At 47.3% G+C, this 6,281-nt stretch overlaps 1 pseudogene; it reads right to left on the bottom strand.

Moving 5' to 3' along the window:
• Nucleotides 1-889: 889 nt before the first annotated feature.
• LOC126254214 (5S ribosomal RNA) lies at nucleotides 890-1,007 on the bottom strand (annotated as a pseudogene).
• Nucleotides 1,008-6,281: the final 5,274 nt, after the last annotated feature.

Raw genomic sequence — 6,281 nt, 5'->3', positions numbered from 1 at the left:
AGTGGAACGGTAGAGAGACAGCATCAAGGAGGTTCATTGAATCCTCTGCCAGGCACTTTTTGTGAATAGCAGAGTAATCACGTAGATGTAGACGCATCATAAACGGCTCGTGGAGTACAGTTTTAGATGGTAGACATCTTCTCCTACACCTCAAACCTTACATCTCTCCCGCATACCTTTCTAGCACCACAATGCTTCATTAGGCATGGTCGTATGTGTGATAGTCTCCCGCTGAGTAACATGAGCCCTACCATTTGCAACTTGTTACATCCCAACTGTCAGTTCTCTCTCCCACAAGAGATCCATTATTTTTTTTATATATCATTCTCTCATTACCTTCCAATTTAAAATTCCTTCCTTATAGTTACACGAAGCTACCACCAACACCATCATCGCAGTGCATACGAACTCATATCATCATGATTATATCGTGAATTTATCCCTGTTTGATCCTACTTTGCACTTATTTTTGCAAATAACTTTATTTTTTTTTAGAGAATGGTAGTCCTGCTTCTGACTGCATGACACTTGTAGGGAGTTCGCCCAGCCAGTCAAGTGTAGCTCAAAGTTTACAGCGATCCTTTGTATACCTTTGCTTTTTCTCGAATCCAAGTAATTTGCCTGCCTGAACTATTACTGAAAGCAATTATTTGGTCAGATGCCGATCACCTTACGAAGCACTCCGTCCGTCTCCGTCTTCAGGCCACAAGTGGCCCACCGGGACCATCCGACCGCCGTGTCGTCCTCAGATGAGGATGTGGATAGGAGGGGTGTGTGATCAGCACACCGCTCTCCCGGTCGTTCTTATGGTTTTCTTTGACCGGAGCCGCTACTATTTGGTCGAGTAGCTCCTCAATTGCCATCACGAGGCTGAGTACACCCCGGAAAATGCCAACAGCGCATGGCGGCCCGGAGGGTCACCCATCTAAGTGCAAGCCACGCCCGACAGCGCTTATCTTCGGTGATCTGACGGGAACCGGTGTATCCACTGCGGCAAGGTCGTTGCCACCTTACGAAGCTTGTTACGAAATTCTACCCGTGACACTGTCATTCACCCCTCTCCTGTTACATTTGAGAATGGAACGCGGAAAGATCGACCTTCTGTAATCCTTCATATGAGCTCCGATTTGTCTGATTTTTTTTAGTGACTCAACACGAACGAATTGTCGGAATGTGACGGAAATCGGTAGATGTGCGGTAGACGTACAGACAAACGAATGGTTACAATTTTAGAAAAATTGAATGATTTATTCGAGAGAAGAGCTTCAGAAATTCAGCAAGTCAATAACGCGTTGCTGCACCTCTGGCACTTATCGTACCGCCATTTGAGTCTCGTACAGATTCCCGTATGGATGACATAGTGATAGACATCCCTGGTATTGTGAAGCAGCTGAATGGGTTGAAAATAAATAACTCGTCAGGTCCTGATGGGATTCCAATTCGGTTTTACAGAGGGTACTCTACTGCATTGGCTCCTTACTTAGCTTGCATTTATCGCGAATCTCTTACCCAAAGTAAAGTCCCGAGCGACTGGGAAAAAGCGCAGGTGACGCCTGTATATAAGAAGGGCGGAAGGACGGATCCTCTAAATTACAGATCAATATCCTTAACATCGGCTTGTTGCAGGATTCTCGAACATATTCTCAGTTCGAATATATAGAATTTCCTTGAGAGAGAGAAGTTGCTGTCCATGCATCAGCACGGCTTTAGGAAGTATCGCTCCTGCGAAACGCAACTCGCCCTTTTTTCACATGATATCTTGCGAACCATGGATGAAGGGTATCAGACGGATGCCATATTCCTTGACTTCCGGAAAGTGTTTGACTCGGTGCCCCACTGCAGACTCCTAACTAAGGTACGAGCATATGGGATTGGTTCCCAAGTATGTGAGTGGCTCGAAGACTTCTTAAGTAATAGAACTCTGTACGTTGTCCTCGATGGTGAGTGTTCATCGGAGGTGAGGGTATCATCTGGAGTGCCTCAGGGAAGTGTGGTAGATCCGCTGTTGTTTTCTATCTACATAAATGATCTTTTGGATAGGGTGGATAGCAATGTGCGGCTGTTTGCTGATGATGCTGTGGTGTACGGGAAGGTGTCGTCGTTGAGTGACTGTAGAAGGATACAAGATGACTTGGACAGGATTTGTGATTGGTGTAAAGAATGGCAGCTAGCTCTAAATATAGATAAATGTAAATTAATGCAGATGAATAGGAAAATGAATCCTGTAATGTTTGAATACTCCATTAGTAGTGTAGCGCTTGACAGTCACGTCGATTAAATATTTGGGCGTAACACTGCAGAGCGATATGAAGTGGGACAAGCATGTAATGGCAATTGGGGGGTGGATGGTCGTCTTCGGTTCATTGGTAGAATTTTGGGAAGATGTGGTTCATCTGTAAAGGAGACCGCTTATAGAACGCTGGTGGGACCTATTCTTGAGTACCGCTCGAGCGCTTGGGATCCCTATCAGGTCGGATTGAGGGAGGACATAGAAGCAATTCAGAGGCGGGCTACTAGATTTGTTACTGGTAGGTTTGATCATCATGCGAGTGTTACGGAAATGCTTCAGGAACTCGGGTGGGAGTCTCTCGAGGAAAGGAGGCGTTCTTTTCGTGAATCGCTACTGAGGAAATTTAGAGAACCAGCGTTTGAGGCTGACTGCAGTACAATTTTACTGCGGCCAACTTACATTTCGCGGAAAGGCCACAAAGATAAGATAAGAGAGATTAGGGCTCGTACAGAGGCATTTGGGGGTGGAACAGGGAGAGAAGATGCTAGTTGTGGTACGAGGTACCCTCCGCCACGCACCGTATGGTGGATGCGGAGTATGTATGTAGATGTAGATGTAGATGTAGATGTAGAGTTATTCGGCTTGGCAATGATTGACAGAGCTGTTAAATGTCCTCCTGAGGGACAAGGTGAAAAATTATATCCAACTGACGGGTTCGCTAGTCAAAATTCCGGACCGGATAGAGGGCCCTTCTCATAATGACACAAAGGTTCTCAATTGGGGTGATATCAGGCGACTTTATTGGCCAAGATAGGGTTTGGGAAACACGATGTAAAGCAGTACAAACCCTCGCCTTGTCGAACGGGCACTACCTTGCTGAATGTAATACCAGGATGGCTTGTCATACACTCCTGGAAATGGAAAAAAGAACACATTGACACCGGTGTGTCAGACCCACCATACTTGCTCCGGACACTGCGAGAGGGCTGTACAAGCAATGATCACACGCACGGCACAGCGGACACACCAGGAACCGCGGTGTTGGCCGTCGAATGGCGCTAGCTGCGCAGCATTTGTGCACCGCCGCCGTCAGTGTCAGCCAGTTTGCCGTGGCATACGGAGCTCCATCGAAGTCTTTAACACTGGTAGCATGCCGCGACAGCGTGGACGTGAACCGTATGTGCAGTTGACGGACTTTGAGCGAGGGCGTATAGTGGGCATGCGGGAGGCCGGGTGGACGTACCGCCGAATTGCTCAACACGTGGGGCGTGAGGTCTCCACAGTACATCGATGTTGTCGCCAGTGGTCGGCGGAAGGTGCACGTGCCCGTCGACCTGGGACCGGACCGCAGCGACGCACGGATGCACGCCAAGACCGTAGGATCCTACGCAGTGCCGTAGGGGACCGCACCGCCAATTCCCAGCAAATTAGGGACACTGTTGCTCCTGGGGTATCGGCGAGGACCATTCGCAACCGTCTCCATGAAGCTGGGCTACGGTCCCGCACACCGTTAGGCCGTCTTCCGCTCACGCCCCAACATCGTGCAGCCCGCCTCCAGTGGTGTCGCGACAGGCGTGAATGGAGGGACGAATGGAGACGTGTCGTCTTCAGCGATGAGAGTCGCTTCTGCCTTGGTGCCAATGATGGTCGTATGCGTGTTTGGCGCCGTGCAGGTGAGCGCCACAATCAGGACTGCATACGACCGAGGCACACAGGGCCAACACCCGGCATCATGGTGTGGGGAGCGATCTCCTACACTGGCCGTACACCACTGGTGATCGTCGAGGGGACACTGAATAGTGCACGGTACATCCAAACCGTCATCGAACCCATCGTTCTACCATTCCTAGACCGGCAAGGGAACTTGCTGTTCCAACAGGACAATGCACGTCCGCATGTATCCCGTGCCACCCAACGTGCTCTAGAAGGTGTAAGTCAACTACCCTGGCCAGCAAGATCTCCGGATCTGTCCCCCATTGAGCATGTTTGGGACTGGATGAAGCGTCGTCTCACGCGGTCTGCACGTCCAGCACGAACGCTGGTCCAACTGAGGCGCCAGGTGGAAATGGCATGGCAAGCCGTTCCACAGGACTACATCCAGCATCTCTACGATCGTCTCCATGGGAGAATAGCAGCCTGCATTGCTGCGAAAGGTGGATATACACTGTACTAGTGCCGACATTGTGCATGCTCTGTTGCCTGTGTCTATGTGCCTGTGGTTCTGTCAGTGTGATCATGTGATGTATCTGACCCCAGGAATGTGTCAATAAAGTTTCCCCTTCCTGGGACAATGAATTCACGGTGTTCTTATTTCAATTTCCAGGAGTGTATATGGCGACAAAAGGGTGTCGCGGATGATAACCAAAGGGGTTCCTGCCATGATACGAAGCGGCACTCCAGATCACCACTCCTGGTTGTCGGGCACTATGACGGGTGACAGTCAGGCTGATGTCCCACCGCTAACTGGGGCGTCTTGAGACACTTCTTCGCCAGTCATGGGCTCTCAGTTCGAAGCGGGACTCATCGCTGAAGATAATTCTACTCCAGTCAATGAGAGTCCAAGCCGAAGACGTGTCTGACCAGTAAGGTCACCGGATCTCTGCCCAAGTGAGAATTTTTGGAACCTTATGGACAGGGCCTTGGACAGGGCCCTCCAACCAACTCGGGATTTTGACGATCTTACACACCAATTGGCACTTTACCCCTCAGGACTTTTTTTTTCTTATAGTGTGTTTTCCAGCATACGGTATTAATGTGCGGCATATGTCATTCCTATAACTAATTTATGAATGCGTTACATTTTATTTCACTCCAGAAGCGTGCAATTAGAAATTTTACGAATGTTCCATTATCAGTGATTAATCACTCACGCTATCATAGTCTCCTCGCGTCGAAGTATGCATTCGGAAAGGTCCTGCAAATGATCTTGGAGAATTTTCTCCTCACGATTTGCATGAATGTACCTAATAAAGCATGAAAAGAGATAGACTGTGACAAAATAGCTGCCGACTAGTCGTATCCTGTACACCTCCCCAGGACAATCTGTGAGGATTATACGCAGCCTAATGAAGAAGCGGTGCCTATTGTTCTGCGAAGAAGGCTTGTTCATTGCTCCATGTGTGTGGCCACGCATTTATCTACCGTAATTCTCTTCTCTCTGGCGTTGCAGGAGAATTCGCAGTATCCCACGCCACTGTCTATCACTATGTAATTACCACACAACGTAACACAAGATGTATTGTTGTTATTGGTGAGAATATCGTTGTAATCTTCAGTGTGAAAACTGTTTTGGTGCAGCACTCCGCACTATTCTATCCAATACAGGTCTATTCATCTCCGTATAATTACTGCAACGTCAACGTATATGCGTTACACTTGCTTTTTGTTCTCAAGTCCAGGATTCTCTATACCCCCCCCCCCCCAGTTGTGTCATATAGCTGTTTTCTCCCCAATTAGAGCAGTAACTTTTCATTTACTGTCTGACCTATCAATCTAATCTTGAATATTCTTCTGTAACACCATATTTCAAAAAATTCTCCTCTGAATATTTTATTCAAACTGCCTTGGTTGCAACGATTAATAACAATATTGGCCAGTTTCAACCGAAAAGGAGCCATCATCACAAGTATTCAGCTTCTTCCAGAGTAACAAGTTTATGTTTTGTGGCCATTACTGTGACATTTTATTAGATCGTGTGCTCCGTAGATGGTGTCTAGTTTCGCGAGGTATTGTACTTTACTCCTGTCTGTACTGTTTATTATCCACATCTCACTTCCATATAATTCAAAAATTCCAGCTAAGTACTTTCAAAAATATCTTCTAACGCTTAAATTCACTTTCGGTGTTAACATGATTCTCTTTGTGAGAAAAGCTTCTCTTGAGACTGACACATGCATTTTATGTCACTTTATTTCTATCATAGTCAGTTATTTTCTGTTCAGACAGCAAAACTAGTTTACCACTTTCTCAGTCTCTTTTTGCGATCTGATTCCCCTACCATCACCTAATGCAATACATGTATAGTCCACCATAAATTTGTATATTGATCGAT

Source organism: Schistocerca nitens, chromosome 4, assembly GCF_023898315.1.
Source record: "Schistocerca nitens isolate TAMUIC-IGC-003100 chromosome 4, iqSchNite1.1, whole genome shotgun sequence".
Taxonomy (NCBI): Eukaryota; Metazoa; Arthropoda; class Insecta; order Orthoptera; family Acrididae; genus Schistocerca; species Schistocerca nitens.
Note: the sequence above shows the minus strand (reverse complement) of the source record. Positions and strands in the feature narration are given on the sequence as shown.